General features: G+C 36.6%; 1 pseudogene; it reads left to right on the forward strand.

Moving 5' to 3' along the window:
* The first annotated feature begins 8,852 nt into the window (after window positions 1-8,852).
* On the forward strand, window positions 8,853-9,069 carry LOC129676545 (60S ribosomal protein L38-like; annotated as a pseudogene).
* The last annotated feature ends 4,483 nt before the right edge of the window (window positions 9,070-13,552 follow it).

Consider the following 13,552-nt stretch of genomic DNA (forward strand, 5'->3'; position numbering starts at 1 on the left):
AAGGAGGGGACTGCAATTGAGATGTAAAGTGAATAAATAAATTTTTAAAAAATGGTTTTATCATGGAATGTCTTCTTTTCTCCATATTTGGTTATTGAAAGTTTTGTTGGGTATAGTAGTATCGGCTGGCATATGTGGTCTTTTAGTGTCTGCAGCACATCTGTTCAGGCCCTTCTGGCTTTTAGAGTCTCCATTGATTAATCAGGAGTTATTCTAATAGGTCTGACTTTATATGCTTCTTCACCTTTCTCCCTTGCAGCTTTTTAATATTCTTTCTTTTTTCTATACAGTTTAGTGTTTTAATTATTGTAGGTCAAGGAGACTTTCTTTTCTGGTCTAATCTATTTGGTATTATGTATGCTTCTTGTACTTTGGTAGTCATTTCATTCTTCAAGTTAAGGATTTTTTTTCTGTGATCTTGTTGAAAGCATTTTCTTTGTCTTGGCCTAGGTTTCTTTTCCTGTCTCTATTCCTGAAATAGACCATTTAAAAAAGAAATTTAGAGGTAGAATTAAAGGGAGAGCCAGGCCCAAGTAAAATAAATCATAAAATGAAAAACTTTAACCTGTTTTGAGTTGGAGATAATTTTGTAAAAATTCAGAGCAAGATGTTATGTGTACAATGCCGCCACTCCTGATGAGACCTGATAGACTAGGATCAGAAAGAAGGGGAGGAGGACCTCTCCCATCAGTGGACTTGGTGAGAGACATGGGTGGAGAAGGGGGAGGGAGGATGGGAGTGAGAGGGGTGGAGAGAGGGAGCTACAGGGGGGATACAAAGTGAATAAACTGTAATTAATAAAAAGAAAAAAGGAAAAAAAAGACTTTATGAGTATAGCAGAATGTTGTTAGGAGTCATTCAGAATGTCATAGGTCCACGTCTTGTTCACCCATTATCAAAGAAACTTTCTCCTGCAGTTGATGGGAACAAATACTGAGACCTTTCTTTACATAGAATGATTGATATGTGTGAACTCACAGAGACTGTGACAACATTCACATTCCCTGTCAAATTGGATCCCAGTGATAAGAGGGGATGTGCACACCAACCCTTACCTCTAACCCATAAGATATCTCCAATTGATAGCCACTCACAAAGGAAAAAATATTTTTTTCCAATGAAGTCTCACTGTGTATACCAAGCACAATTAAGGCCAGGCCCATGTCCAGCAGCAGATGGTCAACACAAAACAAACTTAATGGTGTTTCTGTTTTGGTTTTGGTTTTGGTTTGTTTTGGTTTAGTCTTGTCTCAATGTTTTTGTCTGAGTACTTGGGCATTGCTTTTTAACCTTACAGGTCTTTTGCTATATTATGATTTCTGATTTTGTTTATATGGGTTTTCTTTGTGTGCAAATGTATGCCTAGCATCTGTATGTATTTCCTATGCTTTTTCTTTCATTCTTTTTTTTTCTGTTTGTTTGTGTATTTTGTTTTGTTCGGGTTTGATTTTGCTTTATCTTATTTTTTATCATTATTTTTAGATGCCTGTGTATTTTCTAATATGAAAGAGGAAAGAGGGGTGTGGATTTAGGTGGATAGGGAAAATCTAGTTGGAGTTGAAAGAGGGGAAACCATAATCAGAATATGTCATGCAAAAATCTATTTTCAATAACAAGGAAACATTTTAATTATATATTAAAAGTTTAAAATAATCTGAGAAAAAAACAAAACCAAAAAAATCAAAAATAATTAGGGTAGGTAAAAGGGACACCTTTCTCTGAAATTTAATGGGTGAAAATATTTTCAGTGCAGAGAGTAAGGGTTAGGGAATTGTGAAGCTGGCAGCTTACCATTATAACATAATTTTATAAATATGGGAGTACTTTATGTTCACTCTTGCATTATTTTGAATGTCGAAAATGGAAATAATCATTCTAAAATAAGGGTTGGAATTATCACATGCCCATAAAATGATGTAAGACAACAGACATAAAATAATTTGTAAAATATTTTTTGAATATAGAACTTTGGCAATGGCATTGCAAAAAAATTTTAATATCAAAAATGTAGATAATTTATGATACTCTCTTACAAATTAACTAGAAACTGGTGGTTACTTCTATGAATGATTTGTGTTGATATTTTTATTTTATAGTTTTCCACATTTCATATAAATCTGATGTTACATTTACAAAATCAAAGATAATATGGTTTAAAAAAAAAACTAAAGGTAGTTCCTGTGTTTCTTTTCTGCCACACTGGCTTAGTTCCTGCCAGAGGGCCCACCAGTTGCTATTCTAGCTGCTTCTCTACAGAAAAAAAACAGATGTGCTTAAAGCCAGTGCTTATTAAAGATTCAGAAAGGTAGACTATATGCTGCCAATACTCCTTTGAACTCTTTTCCACAGTCTGAAACTAATAGGATTGTATAGAAGAAAAGATGGCGGTCATGTCCTACTGTTCTTACAGAGAAGCTCTATAGAGCTCTTTCTCTTATTGTTTGGAGGCAGCAGAGTGTATAAACCATTAAATATTGAAGTTCTGGTGTTTGTGTATGCATGTACAAATGTATGTGTGAGACAGAGGTGGTAAAAGGAATGTGTGTGTGTGTGTGTGTGTGTGTGTGTGTGTGTGTGTATAAATGCACTAATGTAATAATAGGAGCATAACCAACTGAGGGGTCTATATATGTTTATATTGTTCTCTACTTCCTTTACCACTTATAATTCACAGTAGAGTAGGTATAACCTTGGAGATAATTCCATCCTTTCATCCTGTTGATAAAATTCATGTAAAGAAGGTGGCATAATCCATCTAAACTAACACAGCTTGTTATAAATTCTGGCTTTTGTGTTGCCAGGTTGTTTTTTTTTTAATTATGCATTCCCTCATAAGATATCCATTTTTGATCCTTCTTTATTGACATATGCTCATCTCAGATAAATATTTTTGATACATTAGTTTTCCTAAACTAGTGCTAATTTATCTATGATTGTAAGCTAAAACCAACATTTAACCCATAATTAAAGAACTTTCATGATCTCTCTCTTTTCCTCCCTCCTTCCTTTTTTCTTGAATGTATTTACTCACCAAACATTTATTAAGCCAATCATTTATTATTATACAGCAGATGTTGTATCTACTACTGGTAGTAATCACTGGTTGGAATGTGGGCAGATTAAGCTCTTAAGGGCCAAAAAAATAGCAGAGTACTTAAAAATAACTCTTGATATATGTTATAATACTCTTATTGAGAAAGACATTAACTTAGAATATCATGAAGAGATGTTTTAAAATATTCTTCTTGTGACAGACATATTTTTGGCAGTCTGGTGGCACCTGTGAATCCTTTTCCAGAATAAGTTTTATATTTGTTTTTGATTTATTTCTTTTATTTAGGGTGCATAGAATGTTGCCTGCGTGTGTGTAAGTACACTACGTGTGAGCCTGATGCCCACAGAGGTCAGAAGAAGGTGTAGGAGCCACTGGAACTGGGGTTACATTATTACAGGGTGCCATGTGGGTGTTGCAAATCAAAACTGAGTCCTTTTTAAGAGCAGTAAGTGTTCTAAAGTGCAGCATCATTTCTCTAGCCCTCCAGGAATTAGCTTTTAAGTGCATAATATAAAAATACATGGGGGGGGGCGGCTGGAGAGATAGCTAAGCAGTTAAGAGCACTGTCTGCTCTTCCAGAGGACCAAGGTTCATTTTCTCAACACACACATGGCAGCTCACAACTGTATATAATTCCTGTTCCAGGGAATCTGACACCCTCACATAGACATACATGCAGTCAAACACCAATGTACATAAAAATTTTTAAATAAATTTTAAAAATATATGGGATTATCAATGTACAAAATTCATATTGAAAAACAAAACAAGAAAACAACCCCCTCCATAGCAGCCTTAAAATACCTAGAAATAAACTTAACATAAAGATGAAAGACTTCTAAAATGGAACTTTTTTGAATTTTAATAAATCTTATAATTTATTGGTACAAAGAGAACTATTTTTTAACAGTAAAAGAACATATTCCTTGCACTATTTTTTTTTCTTTTCATTGCAATTTATTCACTTTGTATCCCAGGGATAGCCCCTCCATCAGCTCCTCCCATTGCTCTCCCCCAGTCCACTGATAAGAGAGATCCTTAGCCTATTATGTCTCATCAGGACTGGCTTCACTGTCTTTCTCTGTGTCCTGGTAAGGCTGCTCCCCACCTCAGGGGAACGTGATCAAAGAGCCAGCCACTGAATTCATGTCAGAAACAGCCCCTGTTCCCATTACTAGGGACCCCACTTGGACATTGAGCTGCCATGGGCTACATCTGTGCAGGGGTTCTAGGTTATCTCCATCCATGGTACTTAGTTGAAATATCAGTCTCAGAAAAGACCCTTGTGTCCAGAAATTTTGGTTCTGTTGCTCTCCCTGTGAAGCTCCTGTCCCCTCCATGTCTTTCATCTCCCCTTTCTTTCATAATATTGCCTACACTGTGCCTAAAGTTTGGCTATGAACTCAGCATCTGCTTCAATACCCTGCTTGGTAGAGTCCTTCAGAGGCCCTTTGTGGTAGGCTTCTCTCCTGTTCCCTGTTTTCTCCCACTTCCAATGCCTATCCCATTAGCGCTTCTGAATTAGGATTGAGCATCTTATCCAGGATCCTCCTTCTTGCTTGGTTTCTTTAGGTGTACAGATTTTAGTATGATTACCCTATATTTTATGTCTAATATCCACTTATAAGTGAGTATATGCCATGTGTGTCTTTCTGCTTCTGGGATACCTCACTCAGGATGATCTTTTCTGGTTCCTGTTATCTGCCTGAAAATTTCATGATTTCCTTGTTTTTAATTGCTGAGTAGTCGTCCATTGTGAAAATATAACACATTTTCTGTATGCATTCCTCAACTGAAGGGCATCTGGTTTTTTTCCAGCTCTTGGCTATTATAAATAAAGCTGCTACAAATATGGTTGAGCAAATATCCTTGTTGTATAGTTGTGCATATTTTGGATATATGGGTAAGAGTGGTATAGCTGGATCTTGAGGTAGCATTATTCTACTTTTCTAAGACAAGCCAGATTCATCTCCTAAGTGGTTGTACAAGGTTACATTCCCACCAGCAATGGAGGAGAGTTCTCCTTTCTACACATCCTCTCCGACATGTGTTGTCATTTGAGTTTTTGATCTTAGCCATTTTGATGTGTGTAATGTGAAATCACAGGGTCATTTTGATTTGCATTTCCCTGATGAATAAAGACGTTGAACATTTCTTTAAGTGTTTCTCTGCAACTCTATTGAGAATATTCTTTTTAGCTCTGTAGCCATTTTTTAATTGGATTACTTGATTTGTTGCTGTTTAACTTCTTGAGTTCTTTATATATTCTGGATATTAGCCCTCTGTTAAATATAGTGTTGGTGAAGATTCTTTCCCAATTTGTTCACTATCATTTTGTGCTGATGACAGTTTCCTCTGCTTTATAGAAGCTAAAATAGAACTTTTAAACATTGAAGAAAGATATTGAAAAAGCAAAGAAGACACTGGGAGATGGAAAGATTGTTCTTACTTGTGGATAAGTAGGTTTAATATCATGGAAATTTATCATGGAAATAAAATTACTGAGTTATTTATGGTCTGATATAATAAAAATTCCAATTATATTTATTACAAATTACAAAAAGTAACCCTAAAATTCATATGTCTACAAAGACAAGACTACAGAAACTCAAACAATCCTAGAATGGGAATAGAGGCATAGCCTGCTTTGCTGGTATTTTTATGGCATTTTTTTAACTATCTTGCATTTTCTTATGATTCTATATCACTAACACACATAGCCAGAAGCATGACTCTGTTTGTGGATTTGGCCTTTAGATGGTCAAATGGTTTCTTCTTGTCATATTTTATTTGTATTTCAGTGGACAGCATTATCTCTTGGGAGATATTTTTTGCATGTAGACTGATCTCTTTTTTCCATAGGATTTGTTGATTATCTAAAAGCAAGAAACAGGCCTAGAAGCATGTCATCTGCTCATAGAATAAAATGTTTCTTCTTATGCTATAAACTGCATTCCTTCTAACATGTCTTTCTTATAGCAATGTGAAATTTCCTTTCTATCAGCAGGCATACAACTAAATTGAAGACTATTCATACAGGAAAAAATTTTGATAAAAGGTGGAACTATGTTACCAATTGCTATGCTACAGATTCAGTGCAATTCCCATCAAAATACCAACACATTTTTTACAGAACTTGAAAGAACAAGTCTCAATTTCATATGGAAAAACAAAAAACCCAGAATAGCTTTTTAAAAAACCTGTACAATAAAAGATCTTCTGAAGGTATCTCCATCCCTGATCTCAAGCTATACTACAGAGCAACAGTGATTAAAAAAAAACCTGAATGGTAATGGCATAAAAACAGACTGGTGGAAAAAGGGAATCGAATAGAAGACCCAGATATATACCCACACACCTATAGAAATTTATTTTTTGACAAAGAAGCCAAAACCATAAAATAAAAAAAAAAAGATAGCATTTCAACAAATGATGCTGGTCTAAGTGGATGTCTACATGTAGAAGATGCAAATAGACCCAAGTTTAACACCCTACACAAAACTAAAGTCCAAGTGGATCAAAGATCTCAACATAAACCAGACACAATAAATTCGTTAGAACAAAAAGTGGGGAAGAGCCTTGACCTCATTGGCATAGGAGACAACTTCCTGAACAGAACACCAACAGCACAGGCTCTAAGAACAACAATTAATAAATGGGTACCTCATGAAACTGAAAACCTTCTGTAAAGCAAAGGACACTGTTGTCAGAACAAAACAACAGATTACAGACTGGGAAAGAATCTTCACCTACCCTACATACGACAGTGGGCTAACATCCAGACTATATAAAGAAGAAGTTAAACACCAACACACCAAGTAATTCAATTAAAAATGGGGTACAGAGCTAAACAGAGAATTCTCAACAGAGGAATATCGAATGGCGGAGAAACATTTTAAGAAATGCTCAACGTCCTTAAGTCATTTGGGAAATGCAAATCAAAACGACCTTGAGATTTGACCTCACACCCATCAGAATGGCTAAGATCAAAAACTCAAGTGACAACACATGCTGGAGTGGTTGTGGAGAAAGGGGAACTATCCTCCATTCCTGGTTGGAAAGTAACCTTGTACAACCACTTTGGAAATCAATCTGTCTCTGTCTCAGAAAATTAAGAATAGAACTATCTCAATATCCAGCTATACCATTCCTATGCACAACCCAAATGACACCCCACCTTTCAATAAGGACATTTGCTCAACCATGTTCACAGCAACTCTATTCATAATAGCCAGAATCTGGAAACAAACTAGATGTCCCTCAGTGGAGGAATGGATACAGAAAGTGTGGTACATTTACACAATGGAATACTACTCAGCAATTAAAAACAAGGAAATCATGAAATTTGCAGGCAAGTGGTGGTAAGTAGAAAAGATCATCCCAAGTGAGGTATCCCAGAAGCAGAAAGACACACATGATACATACTCACTTATAAGTTGGTAGTAGCCATATAATGTAGTCTTAAAGAAGTTAAAAAAAAACAAGGAGGACCCTAAGGAAGATGCTTAATACCAATTCAGAAGGGCAAACAAGATAGAAAATAGAAGTAGGAGAAGACAAGGAACAGATCAGGAGCCATCCATACGGGACTTCTGAAAGACTCTACCCACCAGAGTATCAAAGACGATACTGAGAGTCATAGCCAAACATTGGGCAGCATGACAGAATCCTTATGAAAGAAGAGGAAGATAGAAAAATCTGGAGGGGACAGAAACTCCACAAGGAGAACATGAAAGCCAAAATACTTGGGCCCAGGGGGACCTGCAGAGACCAATACTCCAACCAAGGACCATGCATGGAGAGGACCTAGACCCCCTGTTCAATGGAAGCCCATTAGCTGCTCAGTTTCCAAGGGAATTCCCTAGTAAGGGGCACAGGGGCTGTCTCTGACATGAACTCAGTGGCAGGCTGTCTAATCACCTATCCCAGGGTGGGGGATGCAGCCTTGACAGGCCACAGAGGAAGATGATGCAGCCAGTCCTGATGAGACCTGATAAGCTAGAGTCAGATAGTAGGGGAGGAGGTCCTCCCCTATCAGGTAACTAGAAAAGAGGCATAGGGGAAGAAGAAGGAGGATGGGTGGGACTAGGAGGAGACAATGGAGGTGGCTGCAGTGGGGATACAAAGTGGATAAATTGTAATAAATAATTATAAAAATAAATTTAAATTTAAAAAGAAACCTAAAAAATTAAATTGGAATATGTTTCATGTATAAAAGTTATTTCTATTCTTTCCATAATTATTTATATTTCATTAGTTTCTCACATTTGCATCTCTTCCATATTTAAATATACTTGCATATACTTGGGAGACACTATAAAGTTGTTTCAGCAAATTACAGTCACATTTAAGTAATCAGTGTTTATATAATTGAAAGAACAGAGTGATAAACAGTGTTCCAGTATATAAATGTTTCTGACTTGACTGTAATAAAAATTACATTATTAGTCTTCTCTAATGCTTTAGATTCATCCGTTGTTTCTATACATGAATTATTCTCTGTTAATTAAAGCATATAGTGCTGATTACTAGAAAGAATTTGTCAAATCTTTGAATATGATATTATTAAGGAAAATGTAAATAACCATGCATGAGTTATTTTGTATACTCATAGAAAATATATTTAGATATATTTTGTTATTTTAAATAAGCAAACCAAATATATTTATAGAAACTTTCTAAAAAAGAGAATAGGTTAGGAATAACTAAGAAAATATGGGTACAGTTAAAAGCTTTTAAAATTTTAAAGAACGTGAAGTGTTTTGGGTACAATTTCCAGTGCCAAGCACCACTTGCCATGCCTTGGAAAATTGAGGAAATCAAAGACTCTACTCACATCCCAGGGGAAGGATGCCAAATCTGTTAAGATCAAGAAGAACAAAAATAATGTGAAGTTCAAGGTTCGCTGCACCAGGTACATTTATACCCTGGCCATCACAGACAAAGACAAGGCAAAGAAGCTGAAGCAGTCCCTGCCCCCTGGTTTGGGTTTGGCAGTGAAGGAGCTGAAATAAACCAGCCTTCTGCATTTGACTTTTAAAAACCCTTGAAAGAAAGAAAGAGAGAGAGAGACAGAGAGAGAGAGAGAAAGAGAGAGAGAGAGAAAGAAAGAAAGAAAGAAAGAAAGAAAGAAAGAAAGAAAGAAAGAAAGAAAGAAAATGAAAATTAAGGAACACCAGATTTCCAAAGTAGTTATAAAGTTTTCACTCCCAGGAACAATGGAAGAGTGTTCCACTTCCTCCATATCTTCACCAGCCTGTGTTATCACTTTAGTTTTTGATTCTGGCCATTCTGATGGGGATAAGATGGAATCTCAGAGTCATTTTGATTTTCATTTCCCTGATGACCAAGGAAGCTGTGAATCTCTTTAAGTGCTTCTTGGCCATTAGAGATTCCTCTGTTGAGAATTCTGTTTAACCCTGAACCGCATTTTTAAATTGGATTATTTGATTTGTTTGTGTTTAATTCCTTGAGTTATTTATATATTTTGAATATTAACCCTTTTTCAGTAGGGTTAGTGAAGATCTTTTCCCAGTCTGCAGCCTGGTGTTTTCTTCAGTGTCCTTTGCTTTACAGAAGCTTTTCAGTTTCATGAGGTCCCATTTATTGATTGTTGATCTTAGATCCTGTGCTGCTGAAGTTCTGTTCAGGAAGTTGTCTCCTGTGCTAATCAGTTCAAGGTTCTTCCCCACTTTCTCTTCTATTAGATTTAGTGTGTCTGGTTTTATTTTGAAGTCTTTGATCTACTTGGACTTAAGTTTTGTACAGGGTGATAAATATGGATCTATTTGCTTTTCTCTACATGCAGACATCCAGTTAAACTAGAACCATTTGTTAAAGATAATTTCTTTTTTCCATTGTACGATTTTTGGCTCCTTTGTCAAAAATCAAGTGTCCCTAGGTGTGTGGGTTTATTTGTGGGTCTTTGATCTCACTCCATTGATTGACCTCTCTGTTCTTATGCCAGTACCATGCAGTTTTTATTTCTACTGCTTTGTAGTATAACTTGAAATCAGAATGGTAATACTTCCAGACAATCTTTTATTGTGCAGGATTATTTTCTATATAATTTTCTCCATATGAAGCTGAGAATTGCTCTCACTTTCTCAGAAAATTGGGAATAACTCTACCTCAAGACCCAGCTATAACACTCCTGGGTAAATACCCAAAGGATGCTTCACCATACAGCAAGGACATTTTCTTAACTATGTTCATTGCATGTGTTCATATGTTATTTGTAATAGCCAGAAAATAAAAAGTACCCAGATGTCCCTAAGCTGAAGAATGGATAAAGAATTTGTGGTACATTTACACAATGGAATACTACTCAGCTATTAAAAACAAGGAAATCATGAAGTTTGTGCAGGCAAATGGATGGAACTAGAGAAGATCATCCTGAGTGAGGTAACCCAGACCCAGAAAGACACACATTGGTATGTACTCACTTATAAGTGGATACTGGCCATATAGTAGAGGATAACCATACTACAATTCACAGACCCAAAGAAACAAAATAACAAGGAGGGCCCTGGAGGATGCTTAAATCCCACTCAGAAGTGGAAATAAAATAGACAGCAAAAGCGGTTGAAGAGAGGGAATAGGATTGGAGAATGAGTATGGAGAGAAATGAGGGTATAGATTAGACTGGGGAGAAGGGAGAAGGACAGAGGGCTTTCAAAGAGAAGAGAAACCATGGGAGGGAGCATCTCCGAGACAAGCAGGAGAGCTATGACAGGTTAGGCTCCTGGGAGGATATGAAGTTGACTACAGCTGAGATTCTTAGTAGTAGGGGTCATAGAGATTGAAGAGGAACCTCCTAACTAGACTGGACTCCTAGTGGAGGGAGGGGAACACCAACCCACCCACAAAAACTTCGACCCAAAATTTACCCTGCCTACAAGAAATGCAGGGAATAGAGTAGAGATTGAAGAAATGTCCAACCAATGCCTGGCTCAACCTGAGACATGTGGATCCCCTAGAATGGGTAGCAGGGGCTGTCCCTCACATGGAGTCAATTGCCTTCTTTTCAATCACTTTCTGCTGGCAGGGCTGCCTTGCCAGGCCACAGGGTAAGAAGAAGCTCTGAGTCCTGATGCAACTTGATGTGCGGGCTTTAGTTAGTAGGGGGAAGGCTTCCCTTACCTGAGGAGTAGGGGAAGGGTAATAGGGGGGAAGTGAGAGAAAGGATCGGAACATGAGAAGAGGAGGGAGGACCTATAATCTGGAGGTAAAGTGAATAAATAAAACTATGGGCAGATGTCAGAGGAGGAGAACTCCCCTTTTCAGTGGACTAGGGGAAGGAGATAGGGAAGAGGGAGAGAGGATGGGACTTGGAGGAGTTGAGGGAGGGGGCTTCAATCGGGATATATAATATATATATTTAAATTCTGGCAAGAATTTTAAAATTCTGAACATCTATTCCCCAAACACAAAGACACTTCACATTTGTAAAAGAAACATTAATAAAAATTAAACCACACATATATCCCCACACATTAATAATGGGAGACTTCAACATCCCACTCTCAACAAAGGACAGGTCAGCAAAACAGAAATTAAACAAAGAAAAAATGACTTTAACAGAGGTCATGAATCAAATGGACTTAACAGATATCTACAGAACATTTCAACCAAACACAAAATAATTTAACTTCTTCTCAGCATCTCATGGAACCATCTCCAAAATAGACCATAGAGTTGGTCACAAAGCAAACTTCAGCAGATAAAAGAAGATTGAAATAATCCCCTGTATTCTATCTGACTACCATGGACTAAAGCTGGACCTCAACAAAAAAAGAAAAAGAAAAAAGCCTACACACAGATGGAAACTGAACAACTCACTCCTAAAAGATAGCTGGGTCAGGGAAGAAATAAAGAAAGAAATAAAAGACTTTCTAGAATTCAATGAAAATGAGGGCACGACATACCCAAACTTATGGGTCACACTGAAAGCAGTGCTAAAAGGAAAATTCATAGCACTAAGTGCCTTCAAGAAGAAATTTGAAACATATCATACAAGCAACTTAATGGCTCACCTGAAAGCCCTAGAAAAAATAGAAGTAGACATACCCAAGAGGAGTAAACAGTTGGAAATAATCAAACTCAGGGCTGAAATCAATAAATTAGAAACAAATAAAATAAAGAATCAGTGAAACAAAGAGCTGGTTCTTTAAGAAAATCAACAAGATGGACAAACCCTTAGCCAAACTAACCAAAAGGCAGAGAGACACCACCCAAATCAACAAAATCAGAAATGAAAAGGGGGATATAACAACAGACATTGAGGAAATCCAAACAACCATTATGTACTACTTCAAAAGCCTATACACCACAAAATTTGAAAATATAAATGAAACCAACAATTTTCATGATCAATTCCAGTTACCAAAGCTGAATCCAGACCAGGTAAATAAATTAAATAGTCCTGTATCCCCTAAAGAAATAGAAGCAGTCGTCAAAATTCTCCCTTCCCAAAACAGCCCAGGGCCAGATGGTTTCAGCACAGAATTCTACCAGGCCTTCAAAGAAGAGCTAACACCAATACTCTTCAAACTATTCCACAAAATAAAAACAGAAGGAACATAACCAAACTCATTCTATGAAGCCACAGTCACCTTAATAACTAAACCTCACAAATATCCAACAAAGGAAGAGAATTTCAGGTCATTCTCCCTTATGACAATTGCACAAACCAAGAACACATCAAAGATATCATCCACTATGACCAAGTAGGCTTCATCCCAGGTATGCAGGAGTGATTCAATATACGGAAATCCATCAATGTATTCCAGCATATAAACAAACAGAAAGAAAGAAAAAAAAAAACATGACAATCTCCTTAAATGCTGAAAAAGCATTTGATAAAATCCAACATTCATTTATGTTTACACTCCTGGAGAGATCAGGGATACAAGGCACTTACCTAAACATTGTAAAGATATACAGCAAACCTATAGCCAACATCAAACTAAACTTAAAGCAATCCCACAGAAATCAGGGACAAGGAAAGGCTGCCCACTTTATCCATATCTCGTCAACATAGTTCTTAAGTCCTTGCAAGAGCAATAAGACAATTAAAGGAGATCAAGTTGATTCAGTTTGGAAAATAAAAAGTCAAAGTGTCACTATTTGAAGATTATATGATAGTATACATGAGCAACCCCTAAAATTTAACCAGAGAACTCCTTCAGCTGATAAATACCTTCAGCAAAGCAGTTGAATACAAAATTAACTAAAAAAAAAAAAAAAAAAAAAAATCAGTAGTCCTTCTGTATACAAAAGACAAAAGGGCTGAAAATGAAATTAGGGAAACAACACCCTTCACAATAGCCACAAAGGACATAAAGTACTTTGGTGTGACTAACCAAACAAATCAAAGACTTGTATGAAAAAAACTTCAAGTCTCTGAAGAAAGAAATAGAAGAAAATATCAGAGGATGGAAAGATCTCCCTTGCTCATGGCTTGGTAGGATTAACATAGTAAAAAAGGCCATTTTA

Source organism: Psammomys obesus, unplaced genomic scaffold (genome assembly GCF_907164565.1).
Source record: "Psammomys obesus unplaced genomic scaffold, mPsaObe1.curated_primary_1811, whole genome shotgun sequence".
NCBI lineage: Eukaryota > Metazoa > Chordata > Mammalia > Rodentia > Muridae > Psammomys > Psammomys obesus.